Source organism: Octopus sinensis, unplaced genomic scaffold, assembly GCF_006345805.1.
Source record: "Octopus sinensis unplaced genomic scaffold, ASM634580v1 Contig01878, whole genome shotgun sequence".
Classification (NCBI taxonomy): Eukaryota; Metazoa; Mollusca; class Cephalopoda; order Octopoda; family Octopodidae; genus Octopus; species Octopus sinensis.
This window is the reverse complement of record NW_021825172.1, coordinates 1-16,469: the sequence shown is the minus strand read 5'-3', so window position 1 is coordinate 16,469 and position 16,469 is coordinate 1. Positions and strand designations below refer to the sequence as shown.

At 41.4% G+C, this 16,469-nt stretch overlaps 1 long non-coding RNA gene across 1 annotated transcript; it reads right to left on the bottom strand.

Annotated features, from left to right (window-relative positions):
- Nucleotides 1-1,402: 1,402 nt before the first annotated feature.
- On the bottom strand, nucleotides 1,403-11,572 carry LOC118760922. Its single transcript, XR_004997041.1, has 4 exons — nucleotides 11,555-11,572; nucleotides 11,495-11,498; nucleotides 2,396-2,400; nucleotides 1,403-1,531 (listed from the first exon to the last, which is right to left on the bottom strand). It is a non-coding gene; the product is annotated as an uncharacterized LOC118760922 (long non-coding RNA).
- Nucleotides 11,573-16,469: the final 4,897 nt, after the last annotated feature.

Genomic DNA, 16,469 nt, shown 5'->3' with positions numbered 1-16,469 from the left:
CTTCTTAATGCTTTTGGTATATTTTTTTTCTCCATAACTTACCCACACGATATATTTTTATATTCGTACGATTTTTTTAACCGATTTTTCTTTTTGTCAGCTCTTATTGATTTCTCACATAGGCACAAGGACCTCCGCTTTCTCTATAACCAAAATTTCCATGGATTTCAATAAATCTTTCCCAGTATTTCAATAAATCACTATAGATATCGAGAAGGCCTCTGATCTAACATAAACGGAAGGAATAATACCGTTCCCCAGATTTGAACTCGCAATATAAGCTAAAGAACCTCAATACCATCTTACTACTTTTCCAATCATTTTAACATCGAATCTTCCAGGTAATCTTATAACCGATACAATTTATTGTAGGGAATGCTGTTCGATTATACCGAAGCCGTAGATATGCAAGGTAAATTCAACCCCGACTGAATTTTAACTTCGAATGTGAAAGATGGTTACGGCTTTTACTTCCCTTTCGGTCTTCTTTTGTCTTGTCTCTTTAGTAATACAGCTAATCCCTTACTATCTCTTTCTTAGCCATTTTTGTTAAGCCACTATATGGGATACTGGACAGAACGACGGTCAAGGTTTCTATTTTGGTATTTATATGCGTTATCTATATACATAGTGAGTCCCCTAACCACAATTCAAATCTAATGGAAAAGCAAAATTCCTGCATTTGATGATGAATTAAAAGCTAGCCACACTCTTTTACTTGTTTCAGTCATTTGACTGCGGCCATGCTGGAGCACCGCCTTTAGTCGAGCAAATCGACCTCGGGACTTATTCTTTGTAAGCCCAGTACTTATTCTATCGGTCTCTTTTGCCGAACCGCTAAGTGACGGGGACGTAAACACACCAGCATCGGTTTTCAAGCAATGCTGGGGGGACAAACACAGACACACAAACACATAAACACACAACATATATATATATATTATATATATATATATATATATATATAATATACATAGATACGACGGGCTTCTTTCAGTTTCCGTCTACCAAATCCACTCACAAGGCATTGGTTGGCCCGGGGCTATAGTAGAAGACACTTGCCCAAGGTGCCACGCAGTGGGACTGAACCCGGACCATGTGGTTGGTTAGCAAGCTACTTTATTTCATGAAAGATTCGCCATTAAGGCGTTACATAGAGGGGACATACAATTACAGACAAACATATAGGGTGTAGTAGCTTAAAACGTTGGTGATTACAATAAAATATATATAATATTTACAATATAAAGTTTTAAAAATTTGTTATTATACAGTAGGGCACGGATACCAGCCATCTGGGTAGAACCTTTACTTCTTGATCCGGCCACACTTACCTGGTGCCAGATATACGCAGCTTGCATGCTACAGACTTCCATCTTTTCGCAAACATGTCTCGTGACAGACACCTTCTCCAGCCTGATCTTACTACCGAGGTGGTAACTGAAAAAGTTAACCAACCCCTGGCCGGATACAAAGGTACCTGTCACTATACCTTTCGTGCACGTCTTCCATACTGTTTCTTTCAGTATGGCTACTACGCAGGAAAAACAAGCCTTCCTTTCCCTGCTGAGGAAAGGAGGTGGCACAATCTCAATGATAGACTCCGCTGATAGCTGTACTCTTCCATTCACTGACAACAGTTGTTCGGCGAAAGCAATCAGTCCCGATAACTCCGGACACTCCACGAATGCGTGCAAGACGGTTTCCCCTCCTGCTCACATCGCGGACATGTCGGCGAGACGGCACTTCCGTGCCTTGACAGCTTGTCGCGAACAGGTAACGCCGCACGGAAACACTGCCAGGCCAGGGATTTCTGGTAATTATCCAGGTACCCCGGCCCGAACGTTCTCCGGAACAGGTTGGTCAACTGATTTTCATCGTAGCCCAGGGTCTCCCCCAAGGCGTCTTCGGACTTAACTAAACTCCACTAACCCGCTATAGAAATCCGCGTGGAACTCCTGTTGCCGGCATTGCCCGCCCGAGAGAGTAGTTGAAGTGCCTGACGGCACTCCAATTGCCAGTCCCCCAGCCTAGGTCTCTGCTTGATCCAATTACCAATGTCCGTTAAGGACGTTAATCGCGGAAAGTAGAACCGAACGTGCGGTGACCACACCTGTTCTCCATCCAAGTAAAGCCAGAGGTGCCTCAACCTTAACGCGACCTTTCGCATCTTCAGCCAAGGCATCCCTAGCCCACCCTTTAGCGGTTTCTGGCAGCAGACAGAGCGCTTTACAAGTGGCTTCCCTCCTTTCCACAAAAAGTGGAAAAGGATTCTCTCCAACTTGTTCAGCCACAAATCGGGGCAAGGCACCACGGTCAGGCGGTAGGTGACTACTGATGCTATGAACATCTGCACCACCTCCGCCCTCCCTAGCAAGGATAACGCCGTCCAGACCAGGTCTGGGTTAGAGCGGTCACCTTGCCGGCTACCTCACTCCAATTTTTCTCTATCTGGAGGTCTGGCCCGAACCAGACTCCGAGCAGCTTAACAGGACCTTCCGTCCAACGCCCCACTACGTTATTGGACGGCATCAGCTTGCCCCTCCAGTTGCCGAGTTGCAAACCGACCGACTTGTTCTTGTTCACCTTTGCTCCTGCCACCGCCTCGTAGCTTTTGATGGCCTCTTCCACCACTGGAAGCTGGTCCACATCTGCCACGATGATGGAGATGTCATCCGCGTACGCCGTAGCTCCTCTTCCACACCATAGATCATGCGGTGCGCCCCCTATTGCCTCCAACTTCCGTAGCAAAGGCTCAAGAGCCAACACATATAGAAGCGGGGACAGGGGACACCCCTGACGGACTGAACGCTCGATCCTGAACGGCTTCGAAAGAGAGCCGTTCACCTTGACCACAGACTCGATGTCGCTATACAAAGCAGCGATCCAACCTCGAAAGATCGGGCCCAGGCCAGCCTCCCCGAGGACCGCCGCCAAGTACCGATGGTCGACCCTATCAAATGCCTTAGACTGGTCTAAATGTACCAGTGCCCCTCCTGCGCCAGAAAGCTTCCCGACCCGCTCTAAGGAATAGCGTATAAGGTGGAGATTGTCGTGTATCGTCCTGCCCGGGATAGCGCACGTTTGCGCTTCTCCGACAAGTTTATCCACGACCCGCGCCAACCTTTTCGCCAGCACATTGGCCAAAATCTTTAACTCTGTGTTCAGCAGAGTTATGGGCCTGAAGTTGCCTATCTCGTCCCCCTTGCTCGGGTCCTTCCTGATTAACGTCACCACACCCCGGCTCGCAGACTTGGGAATTTTCCCATTCTGCTGCCAGTTGGCGAAGACGCCAGCCAGCAGGTGTCCGAACAAGTCTGGCATACTTTTAAAAAACTCATAGGGCAGACCATCGAGACCCGGCGACTTCTCCCCGGGGCACTCGCCCAACGCCTCGATTACTTCCTCGGCTGTGATTGGCCCCTCACAGCACTCAGCCTCTCGTGCCGAGAGACGCGGGCCACCAGACAGGAAGTCCCTAAGGGCCTCACCATGATCCAGCGTCCCGCACCTCCCGAACAACTCGGCGAAGTGCTTGTAAAGTGCCTCACACATCTCGTCCCGCTCCTTCACCGTGCATCCGTTTCCATCAACAAGAGACCTAATTGTGGAATTGTTGCCACGCTGGGTTTCTACCGTACGGGCCCATCCGGCAACATTAATTCCCTCGCGGCCCAATGTTCGTACTTTAGCCCGGATTCTACACCCCTCATGTTTGGTTTTGAGGTGACGGTCTAATGCCGTTCTCGCCGCCAAAATGTGAGATGCAGAGCCCAACCTCAACGCCTCCTCTAACTTCTTTGCTAATTGCTCTTCTATTCTAGCCCTATCTAGTCTTAGTTGCTTACTAAACCTAATGGACTCGAATCGAATGGCTCTTTTCAGGGCGAACCACCACCGGTTGTTAACCACTCCTCCGGTTAACGCCCTCTGCACTAACTCCTTAATCCGACTGCGGTATGCCTCACAAGTCAAAATAGACTTGTTTAGCTTCCAGTAGCCGTTTCCTATCTTTAGTGTGCTATCTATGTCCAGTCTACACTTGACCATTCTATGGTCCGTATAGGGTACCTGGACAAGCTGTGGACAACTAAAACTAGATTTATCTCTAGTTCTTATCACTATCCTGTCTAGATAAGACTTGAACCTTCCGTCGCCACTCATCCAGGTCCACTCTGGGACGTTCGGATGGTCAAGTCTGTAACGATCTGCCAGCTGAAACCGCTTAAGCAGGTCCACGAGACGTGAGTTCACTTTCCTATGGATCGAGCCAACACTATCGATGTGTACGTCAACGATAGCATTAAAGTCTCCTAATACTACTAAAGTCTTCGACGTCACGAGAAAGTTCTCTAGGCGCCGATAAAAATCAGTTTGGAAGCCTCTAGCACAAGGTGCATAGAGTCCGATCAACCTGAAGGCCTTACTGCTGTGTGTCACATCAAGGACGACCAGCCCACCTTCAGGGTCCACATAGACTGTACTTGTCTGCAGAGCCAAGCTTTTACGGATCAGTACCACTACGCCCCCTCGTCCTCCGGTCTGACCGGGAGACATGATTTTCTCGTAGTCATTCAGGAGAGGCGAGAAGGCTTGTAGACCGTCCAGCTTGGTCTCTGTAGCAACCATCACATGCATATCATGTGATCTGAGATCGTCGAGGAAACACGCCTGCTTCCACTTCGAACTCAAACCACGCACATTCAAACAACCAAGGTTAAGAGATGCCATTACAAAAAGTAAAGGTTCTACTTACATTTCTTTGAAGATGTGGGGCATGACCTCACCACACGTGGATCCGTCCCCTTCTTCTCCTCTCTCTCTTCGCGTAATTCGGTAAATCCGCGATCTTCCATATGGCCTTCTGGTTCCTGTCCTTTAGTTCCCGGTATAGGGGTTCTTCTATCATTGCACTCATGGTGTTGGATGTTCAGCGTAGTATTTTTGTGTTTTACAGTTTCGTCATTTGTATACGTGTCTGTCGTATCGTGTTCTATTAACATAGCATTTTTGTTTTCTTCCGGGACAGATGGGCAGGGTTTCTTTTTTGTTGTCTGTGGTGCGTTTTTTCTGTTTTGTGTGGGGGATATGGGTGGGGAAGGTCTACGGGAACGTTTCTTTTCCACTGGTGTGAATCCACCCTCTGAAACCTCCATGGTGTTATCTGAGGGGCTGGTGGCAGTTTCTTTCGGCGCAGTGTTTTCCGTTGGTGCCGGGTCTTCCGAGGGGGTTGGGTCATTTTGTTTATGTAGGGACTTGTGCGTGCCGGGGCTGGGTTTTTCTGTGCTTTGTTTGGGGACTAGCACCTCAACAACGGGGGTGGGAGTTTTGTGTTTGTGGGGGCTGGTGTGTTTGCGGGGGCGGGGTTTTTTTGGTTATTTGAGGGGCCTGGTGTTTGCAACAACTTTTTTTTTTCTTCACAGTCAGCTCGAATGTGGCCCTTTTTTCCGCAATGGTAACAGGTGGGCTTACGGCCTTCCACATGTACCCTAAGAGCCACATTCTCCCCAACGAGTACTCTCTCTGGTAGGGCCTGAATGTCCTCCTGTTTTCCTTGTATTAAAACCGTTATGTTCCGCCCTAACCACAGCCGTTGGGCGGAACATGTGGTCTGTAATATGTTTATCCGGTCCGTCCTATTAAACAACAGGCCGGCCACCACCTCTTTCGGGTCTACTTTGGGTGGGATTTCATTAATCCTTACACGGGATGTTCGTCGCCCCATGTACGTTGGAAAAAGTACCACTTCCTTGGTCTTCAGGGGGGACACGGAGTGCCCGCGAGCCACCTTTTCCTCTGAGAATTGAACCTCAACGGATCCGTATGCCCGTCCCCTCGAGATATACACTATATCCTTCCATATCGGAGCTAGGCATATTTCTATAGTTTCCTTCCCGAAGTGCTTAAACCTTTTGTCTTGTGGGCAGAAGGTTTTAAACACCACGGTCCTCTTTTCCGTTTCTAGCACGGTGGAGGAGGGCGATATCACAACATCACCTCCCTCCTCCTTCATTCTTTTAAAATATCTCTCCAGCATGTCTGCAGAGATATCTATATTTTCGGTTGCTACTTCTGCAACTGCCGAAAACTTTTTAACAGCGTTGGCGCAATTGCCAACATCAACATTGCTCTCTTCAAGAGTAGATTTCTCATGTATTATTTCAACCGACATGGTTGAAAAGTAATTGGTTTCCCACAAAACTGGGAGACCTTTCGAAAAAAAGAAATTATCCTCTCACAGAGGACAAAAGTAATTAATTAATTTTTTTTTTTTTTTTTTTTTAATGTTCGCAGTCCCACGTTCAAATCCCACCCCCGCTGGGGGGTGAGACGTAGCAACAAAGTCTACGACGATTTGAAATTAATATTTCCACCACAACGAAATCCCCAAAAAGGGAAACCTATATTTTTTCCAAAACACGACGACGACAGTTCAAATCTCGCCCGTGCTACGGGCGGATGTCACATAGAGCCTACAATGGCTAAAGTTTATTTTTCACAACAACAGTTGCTATCCCAAAAAAAACAGAAAGCCTATAATATTTTTTTTTTTTTTTTTCTCTTAATAAGGATAACAGTTCAAATGCCACCCCCGCCGGGGGGGGGGCACGACAATAAAGCCTACAACGGCTTTAACAAGTTCAACAATATTAATAAAGTCATATAATCACTTCAGTCTTACAACAAACTTTTTCCCGTCACCGGGAAAAAGTACAAAAATTCACAGAGTTCACAAAAATATTCAACAACAAACGTTGAACAGCAGAAAAATTATCCACGTGCGATAACACGTGTGACTCACCGCCAAAAAAACACGTCCGACTTCGACGAAGGTTAGCGAGCTACTTACCACACAGCCACTCTTACACAAGTACTGCAACGCTGGAGTGCAGTATAATATGTTGCACTCTCTTCACAATCCAGTCTCTTTTTTCCGAGTACTTTTTGTCGCTTCTCTTGTTTGAATATCCTCTTCGATATCGTCTAATCAATGAAATCCTTAATTCTTACCATGTCCATCTTTTTCTCATTTCCTTCCCCCCATTTTTTTTTCGTAATCTCTTTTACGATTTTGGGCCGCTGAATTAGCAGAATCGTTAGGGCTTCAAAAAATGTTTGGTCGCATTCGATCAGGCTCTTTACGTTCCAAATCACCTTTCTAAAGACAATTTATTTTTGGGATTTGTATTCTTCTGGGTTTCGGTTATATTAATTAGCCTTGAAATGCTGGGGTTAAAAATACCGTGGCTGTGTGGTAAGTAGCTTCCTTAGCAACCACATGGTTTCGGGTTCAGTCCCACTGCGTGGCACCTTGGGCAAGTGACTTCTACTATAGCCTCGGTCAAACCAAAGCCTTGTCAGTGGATTTGGTAGACGGAAACTGAAAGAAGCCCGTCGTATATATGTATATATATATATATATGTGTGTGTGTGTGCGTGTGTGTTTGTGTGTCTGTGTTTGTCCCCCTAGCATTGCTTGACAACCGATGCTGGTGTGTTCATGTCCCCGTCACTTAGCGGTTCGGCAAAAGAAACGGATATAATAAGTACTAGGCTTACAAAAGAATAAGTCCCGGGGTCGAGTTGCTCGACGAAAGGCGGTGCTCCAGCATGGCCACAGTCAAATGACTGAAACAAGTAAAAGAGCAAAGAGTAAAGAGTAAAGAGTAAGCCTTAAACTTTGTTGGCCTTGTGCTTAAATCATAAAATTTTAGTATGTATGTAATTAACCGCATCCTTGAAGCCATTGCATTTTAACGCTTCATTTGGAAAACGTAAAATTGTTTGATACAATACTCTGATTAATCTTAATGTGCGTACGAATAACACGAAACATTTCTTTCATCTATTAGATAAAAAGTTTTCCGAAAAACCATAAATATTACAAGCGTTTTCTTTCCATAAAAATAATGTTAAATTAATTTAACGTGTACACAAATGTTGCTGCAGAAATAGCAAATATTAATTGCAGAATCTAAGATAGTTATCTATCGCAAGTTAATCTTTCCCATTTGTGCAATTGTTTTAATCCGCTAGAATGTCTCTTAAATAATTTATGTCTTTCTACTTCGATTGCATATTGTGAGAAAATATTTACAAGCAAGCGAATCGCTGTCAAAAGAATGTATCAACCTTTTCACTGAAAGTCCTTTTAAGTTAAGATTTAATCACCACATCTATAGTTTTCGGATATCTGGAAAGATATCAAATATGTCAAAGCATATCTGAAAATGTTTTTTAATAGCGTATCAGCAAATTTTAATATCATTTTTAAAATATAATAATACGTCGAAACTTAAACTCAGATAAACGATGAGTATGATCTGTATAGCTTTAAAAGAATGGATATACGTTTACATCTAGTGAAGAAGGCATCCTTAATAATCGATAAGAGCTGATACATCGCAGCTATCATAAATGGAAAGTTTTGTTCAAATATTTCAAAATGTTTAACGGTTGAATGCTGGTAAACCTTCTCCAATAATGTTAAACGTCTCAAATTAATCAAATGCTGCTGTCATTTTTTTATCTTCTATTATTTGTCTTGTCTATATATCATATTCAACGGTTATTTATTTCCTATATAAACATAAAAATCGGTGTTTTATATATATTTCTCTGCTTGTGAATCCCACGTGTGCAATTTGTGAAATTCAAGCTTAATAGAAATTTATTTATACATACATATATATATGTATGTATGTGTATATGCATGTACATAAGTACATGTGATATATATATATAAATAAATATATATACGTATATATATATATATATATATATATATATATATATGGGGGTCAATATACCCTCCTCCTTCTTCCCTTCTTTCCTGAGCGTCCAATAATACCTTATTTGTTCCACATCCTCGCGTTGTTGTCTTTTTGTTTTTTTGTTTGGATTAACTTTATATATATATATATATATATGGAGGTCATTAGATAAATAAGTCGCTCGGTAGGTATGCGAGTAAGTAGGTACATACATACCTACGTCGATCGATAATCAATCGACCTGCAATGACAAAAGAACTCCATTATCGGCAGATATCAATAACTAAAGGAAATTTAACGAAGAGGAAAACATAACAACAGAAAAACTACACAAACAAAAACAAATACTGAAACCACAAGGAAATAACCTCAGAAGCGCCATAATGAAAAGAATTGAAAATAAAAACAAAACACAATAGGAGAATCTATATATAAATAAAAAAGTATAAAAATCCAATTAAAAATGCCGCAAAATAATAATAATAATATACATAGCAATTACAATAATGATTATTAAACGGCCCACGTATGCAGCAAGGAGAGAATAGGAGCAAATTAAACTGATATAATAAAAGCCCTGAAAAAATACAGAAGGCGTTTATAAAGCAATAGAGTTATAAGTATAAATAATAATGAAAAATTCACAGACAACAAAGAGACTAAATAAACTACTGCTCTCAAATAGGGTCACCAAACAGTGTGAAATAAACGACGGAACTCGAAGCAATTCTAGCGAATCTTACACAAAGAAGATCGTCTCAATTGAGACAAGGTGGCTGTGTGGTAAGTAGCTTGCTTACCAACCACATGGTTCCGGGTTCAGTCCCACTGCGTGGCACCTTGGGCAAGTGTCTTCTACTATAGCCTCGGGCCGACCAAAGCCTTGCGAGTGGATCTGGTAGACGGAAACTGAAAGAAGCCCGTCGTATATTATATATATATATATATGTGTGTGTGTGTGTGTTTGTGTGTCTGTTTGTCCCCCAACATCGCTTGACAACTGATGCTGGTGTGTTTATGTCCCCGTAACTTAGCGGTTCGGCAAAAAGAGACCGATAGAATAAGTACTAGGCTTAGAAAGAATAAGTCCTGGGGGGGATTTGCTCGAGTAAAGGCGGTGCACCAGCATGGCCGCAGTCAAATGACTGAAACAGGTAAAAGAGTAAAAGAGTAAAGAGTAAGGTAGCTGCTGGGAGAAGCTGGAAAATGAAAGACTCTACTCTCTCGAACGAAAGCGGGAAATATATGTCGTGACATGCATCTGGAAAATCCTTGGAGGTTACGGAAACACTAGAATGGGGCGCCACTAAATTGTACCTAAATCGAAAATAATTGCCATCAGTACATAGAACGAGATACTGCCAAGTACCCACAGCTCTTCAATAACCTCCTAAAAAGTCCAAGAGAACTACACGGGGTAGATGGAGGGGTTTCCAAAACAAAACTGTATCTCCCGTCAAGAGCTCTAAATAAACCTACCTCGAGGCAGGAAACACAGATGAGAAAAGCTACATCAAAATCCGTAATTTACCAAATGCCACATATCAGCTAATATATATATATATATATATATATAATATATATATATATATATATATATATTATAATGTATAGAATGGCTTTTCTTATATCTCCACTTTAATAAATAGATGCTTAGCAGTACACTACTAACATATGACCCCCTACGTAATGGTGGTTATTCCACAACTGTGATCTCAATGTTATGGTACCAACCTAGTCCTGGAGTCTTACGTGTTGAGGTGACTACATTCTAAAGAATTCTGTAACTAATCTGTACATATGTATGTATGTAAGATTTCATATACATTGTGTTTGTCTGCCCGCAGTTTGGATTGCGGTGTTTGTTTCTTTACGTCCTAATATAATATAATGGTCTGACTCATACAATAAGTAATGGGGATCGATCTCAATTCGAAGAAAACTGAAATTTTTGACAACGAATCAGGGTCGAGCGTTCCGTTTTAAACAAATTTAGCAATGGAATAAAAATGCTGATAAAATCTAAATCGTTAATATTATAACAGAGTATTATAAAGGTCAATAAACTTGCGAAACGATACTGTAACAAGAGCAGTTAACAAGAAAAAAAGAAATGTTGAATTTCCCTGGGACTGTAAATATCATAAACATCAATATTTAAATTAGAAAACAGCGGAAGCGCGTATGTTCTTACATACGATTCATAACTCAAATGTTTCGGTTACTGTCTCAATGGAATACAGAGTTATCCTTTACATAATTACATAGTCAGCATACATAATAAATTAATTAAATGTGATGTGTTACTCATTTCTTCAGGACCAAAATAATAGAGAACTGTTAATAGTGATATATCCTAGTGTAGGATGGTCACATCAAGAATATTGTTTATTACTTTATTTGTTTGTCTTTAGTCTTATTTTTTTCCTATTACTCTTTTACTCTTTTACTTGTTTACTTGTTTCAATCATGGATTGTGGCCATGTTGGAGCACCGCCTTTAGTCGAGCAAATCGACCCCGGGACTTATTCTTTCTAAGCCCAGTACTTATTCTATCGGTCTCTTTTGACGAACCGCTAAGTAACGGGGACGTAAACACACCAGCATCGGTTGTCAAGCAATGCTGGGGGACAAACACAGACACACAAACACATACATATATACATATATACATATATACGACGGGCTTCTTCCAGTTTCCGTCTACCAAATCCACTCACAAGGCTTTGGTCGGCCCGAGGCTATAGTAGAAGACAAGGTGCCACGCAATGGGACTGAACAAGCTACTTACCACACAGCCACTCCTGCGCCTATATTCGTAAACTTTGTTGATGAAACATTCATATTATTTTTTTCGTTATTCATTTATTTATATATATATTTATTTGTTTTTTTCATTCGTTCATTCATTTATTTATTGCTCTTTCGCGTTGGTATATCAAGTACTTTTATGAATATTAATAGTGATATTTTATAATATTAAAGAAATTTTTAATGGAAGGTGAAATAACGGGTAAAAATAAAAAATTAAAAAATCAAATTGACAAATTTCTTGCAATGCATTATTAGAATTACGATATTACACGACAAGGAAACATCAAAATTTATATAATTACTAGTTAAATCAACGAGCAGAGGGGGAAGAATTAATTTGATCGATGAAAATTAAACACTGCACTTGCAGCGCTATATTTAACACGACCCATAAAGGACCGATACTGCGTTCATTATAATCGATCGTATACGCTCCCACGAACGCGTTGTTTTTATGGTTATATTGTAAAGCACTAGAGTTATGATTGATATTTTTATTATTGTTGTTGTTGTTAGTATTTTTATTATTGAAGGCGGCGAGCTGGCTGAATCGTTAGCACGCCGGGCGAAATGCGTAGCCGTATTTCGTCTGCTGTTACTTCCTGAGTTCAAATTCCGTTGAAGTCGACTTTGCCTTTCATCCATTCGGGGTCGATTAAATAAGTACCAGTTACACACTGGGGTCGGTATAATCGACTTAATCCGTTTTCTGTCCTTGTTTGTCATCTCTGTGCTTAGCCCCTTGTGGGTAGTAAAGAAATAGGTATTTCGTCTGTCTTTACGTTCTGAGTTCAAATTCTGGCGGGGTCGACTTTGCCTTTCATTCTTTCAGGGTCGATAAATGAAGTAGCAATTGCGTACTGGAGTCGATCTAATCGACTGGCCCCCTCCCCCAAAATTTCGGGCCTTGTGCCTAGAGTAGAAAAGTATATTGTAAAGCACTGTTGTTCCTATTAATATATTTATTATTATTGTTGTTGTTGTTGTTGGTGTTGTTGTTGTTGTTAGTCAGAATCGTTAGCACGGCGGACTAAATGCTTAGCGATATTTCGTCCGTCTTTAGGTTCTGAGTTAAAACTCCGCCGGAGTCGACTTTGCCTTTCCTCATTTCGAGATCGATAAAATAAGTACCAGTTGAGTACTGGGGATCTATGTTATCGAGTACCGCCCCGTCCCCAAATTTCAGTCCTGGTGTCTGTAGTAGGAAAGATTATTATTATTGTTGTTGCTCGTGTTTATTATTATTATTATTATTCGACGGCCCGAGCTAGCAGAATCAATGCAGCGCCGGACAAAATGCTTGGTTGTATTTCATTCGTACTCAGTTGAAAGTAGAAAAGATTATTATCTCGGCACCATCCTCAAGGAATATGAGTCGGTTGCAGGGGCTAAAATCAACGCCGACAAATTGGTGGGTTTGTGGTTGGGCTCCTGGAGACGTAGGGCGATGCCATGGGACGGCGTCGGCGGACACTGTCTGGTGTCTCATTTGGCCCCGACCCCCAGGTTGATAACAACTGGGACGAGGTGGCGGACCGGGTGGCCAGTCATACCGAGAAATGGGTAAGACTGGCCAAGTAGTAGTAGTAGTAGTAGTTGTTGTTGTTGTTGTTGTTGTTCTAGCAGCAGCTGCAGTAGTAGTAGTTGTAGTAATAGTGCTAGTGGTAGGAGCAGCAGCAGCAAAACAACAGTAGTAGTAGTAGTAGTAGTAGTAGTAGTAGTAGTAGCAGTAGTAGTAGTAGCTGTAGTAGTAGTAGTAGTAGTAGTAGTAGTAGCTGTAGTAGTAGTAGTAGTAGTAGTAGTAGTAGTAGTAGTGGTGTTGGTGGTGGTGGTAGTAATAGTAGTAGTAGTAGTAGTAGTAGTAGTTGTGGAGCCGGGCATTGAAAGAACTGGTTGTGTGCCAGAAAATTGTACATTAAGTGCTTAGTCATGGAAATTTACTTTACCAAATTGACAAACCCCGTCGGGTTTAATTTGTGTTTCATGTTGTCAAGGTTCGATAAAATATGTATTCTTTCATATCATAGCATTTTGTCTTTGATCTTCTTCTATAAACTGCTGATCAATTGGACGTTCGCACTCTCAATTGATCTCTTCAGGTGCTATTCCTGCGAGCATCGGCGATCATAGGCCTCAAAGGACGATCTCTGAATATTCATGATATATCTTAGTTACAGGCAATGCAGTGGGCGCTGGTTTCTATTTTCTTATGCATTTATCTGTTTTGTCCTTTGCTTGTTTCAGTCATTAGTCTGCGGCCATACTGGAGCATCACCTTGAAGAATGAATCGACCCCAGTTCTTACTCTGTTAATGCTTCGTACTTATTCTGCCAGTATGTTTTTTTTTTTTTTGTGTGTGCGTTTTGTTTGTTATTTTTACCAAACTGCTAAGCTTAGTGGACGGAAACACGCTAACACCGGTGGTCAAGCTGTGATGGGGGACTAACAGAGACATACATACAGAAACACACAGAGGCGCACAAACACTCATACATATTGGGTCACCCCATAAATAATGCGGTTTTTTTTTCATACTTCTTTTATCTTTCAAACTCAGACCCTAACGACGGACGAAATACCGCTAATTATTTAGTCCGGCGTGCTAACGATTCTGCCATCTCACCGCCTTCAATAATAAATATACTAACAACAAAGATAAAGTTCATTTTTTAATCTAAAATATACTCTCCGAAAATATGCATATACCGAGCTTGGAAGTCATTGATCTCAAGGTCTGTTCAATCAGAATTAATCTTGAATGGTTAACAATAAGAAAGGCACATCGGACGGTGTAGCGTTAGATAATCTACGCCAAAAAGAACTTACTGGATTAGTGACAGGAAGAATACAACTGAAAATAACCATCTTACTCAGAGGCAGCCCAGGCGTTTAAACAAGCGTGAAAGGCACTTCGTGCAGTGTAATCTAAGGTACGCTATGCTAATAACAATTACTGGATGCGGATGTCAGTAATATCTTTCATTATAGATGTACTCGACCAGGAAGAACTTAGACGTTTAAACAATTTGTGTAATTGAAACACTGGTTAGTGTAGTTCTAGATACACTTACTTTTCCTAGCACATATAGTTAGATGAGGTCGGTAAGAATAACTTTGATCATAATTCTGCTGATTCAGGATTGTCTTGGGGGCTAAACAACATCAACAGCAAAGGAGACATCAGAAAATGTAGTTTTAGATGGACTACGTCAAAAACAATGCACCGGATAGAGACGGCAGGACTAGCTTTTGATCATAGTTATATGATGTCTTTGATCAGTGCCGACCCGGGGTTAAACAACGACATTATATTCCTGACATTAATCTTATTACAGCAAAGTGATTATCTTCTCCCCGGGGGTCTAAGCCGACTAAGTTAAGTGATCGAAACGGATCCGCATTCTTGATTTGCCACCAACCTTAATTTCATTCATCGATTCTCGCCATTAATCAAATGGAAATATCGATTTCTGGCTTCGGCCACGAGTACAAAGAGATGTAATCAATAAATAAGAGGACAAACATAATTGATTTCCGTTCATTTAACAAGGTCTGAGGTTTGATTACGATTCGAACAAGGGATCTCGATATATATATATATATATATATATATGTGTGTGTGTGTGTGTGTGTGTGTGTGTGTGTGTGTGTGCGTGTGTGTGTGTCTGTGTGTGTATGTGTGTGTGTAAATATATGTATAAATACACATATATATATACATGTATGTTCATACATACATACATATATAATACATACATATACACACCACACACACACAACACACACACACACATACAATATATAATATATATATATATATATATATAAGAATGTAAAGTAGTTGTATACTGTCAACTTAATGTGACAAACCCATGAAGGGAATCATACGACTGCTATTTAGCCCTAGGAAGAACCAATGCTTCCTGTCGGTCTTGACACATTTCCTGTATCCTTATGTTTACAAGGAGGAGAGAAGCACCTCCACCTAGCTAAGGATGCATGCAGGCTTAGCTAGGTGGACGGGCTTGTTTATCAGTCTATATATCTATCTATCTATCTATCTATCTATCTATCTATCTATCTATCTATCTATCTATCTATCTATCTATCTATCTATCTATCTATTTATTTGTCTGTCGGTCTGTCGATCAATTTCGCTATTTATCTATGTACATATTGTTCTATACTCCCTAATTTCCTCTCCCAATTTTTTCATTTCCGTAGAGGAGCGAATGTTCGAAATACAAACAGTTCTTTCAATATTCCTCTTCGTCTACTTAATATTTATATACAAATATTCAAATATGTATACATACACATATATTGGTATGTGATATATATATATAAGCAGGAGTGGCTGTGTGGTAAGTAGATTGCTAACCAACCACATGGTTCCGGGTTCAGTCCCACTGCGTGGCACCTTGGGCAAGTGTCTTCTGCTATAGCCCCGGGCCGACCAATGCCTTGTGAGTGGATTTGGTAGACGGAAACTGAAAGAAGCCTGTCGTATATATGTATATATGTGTGTATGTATGTGTGTGTTTGTGTGTCTGTGTTTGTCCCGCTAGCATTGCTTGACAACCGATGCTGGTGTGTTTACGTCCACGTCACCTAGCGGTTCGGCAAAAGAGACCGATAGAATAAGTACTGGGCTTACAAAGAATAAGTCCCGGGGTCGATTTGCTCGACTAAAGGCGGTGCTCCAGCATGGCCGCAGTCAAATGACAGAAACAAGTAAAAGAGTAAAAGAGTAAAGCAAATAAGTAACAAGCATTTCAAGTTATTAGTGCATTACGACCGTTTCACGCGGCTCCATTTAGTTGAACAATGCAAGCATTACATCAATTTGAAATACACCGCTCTCCTCGGATGCATAGTAA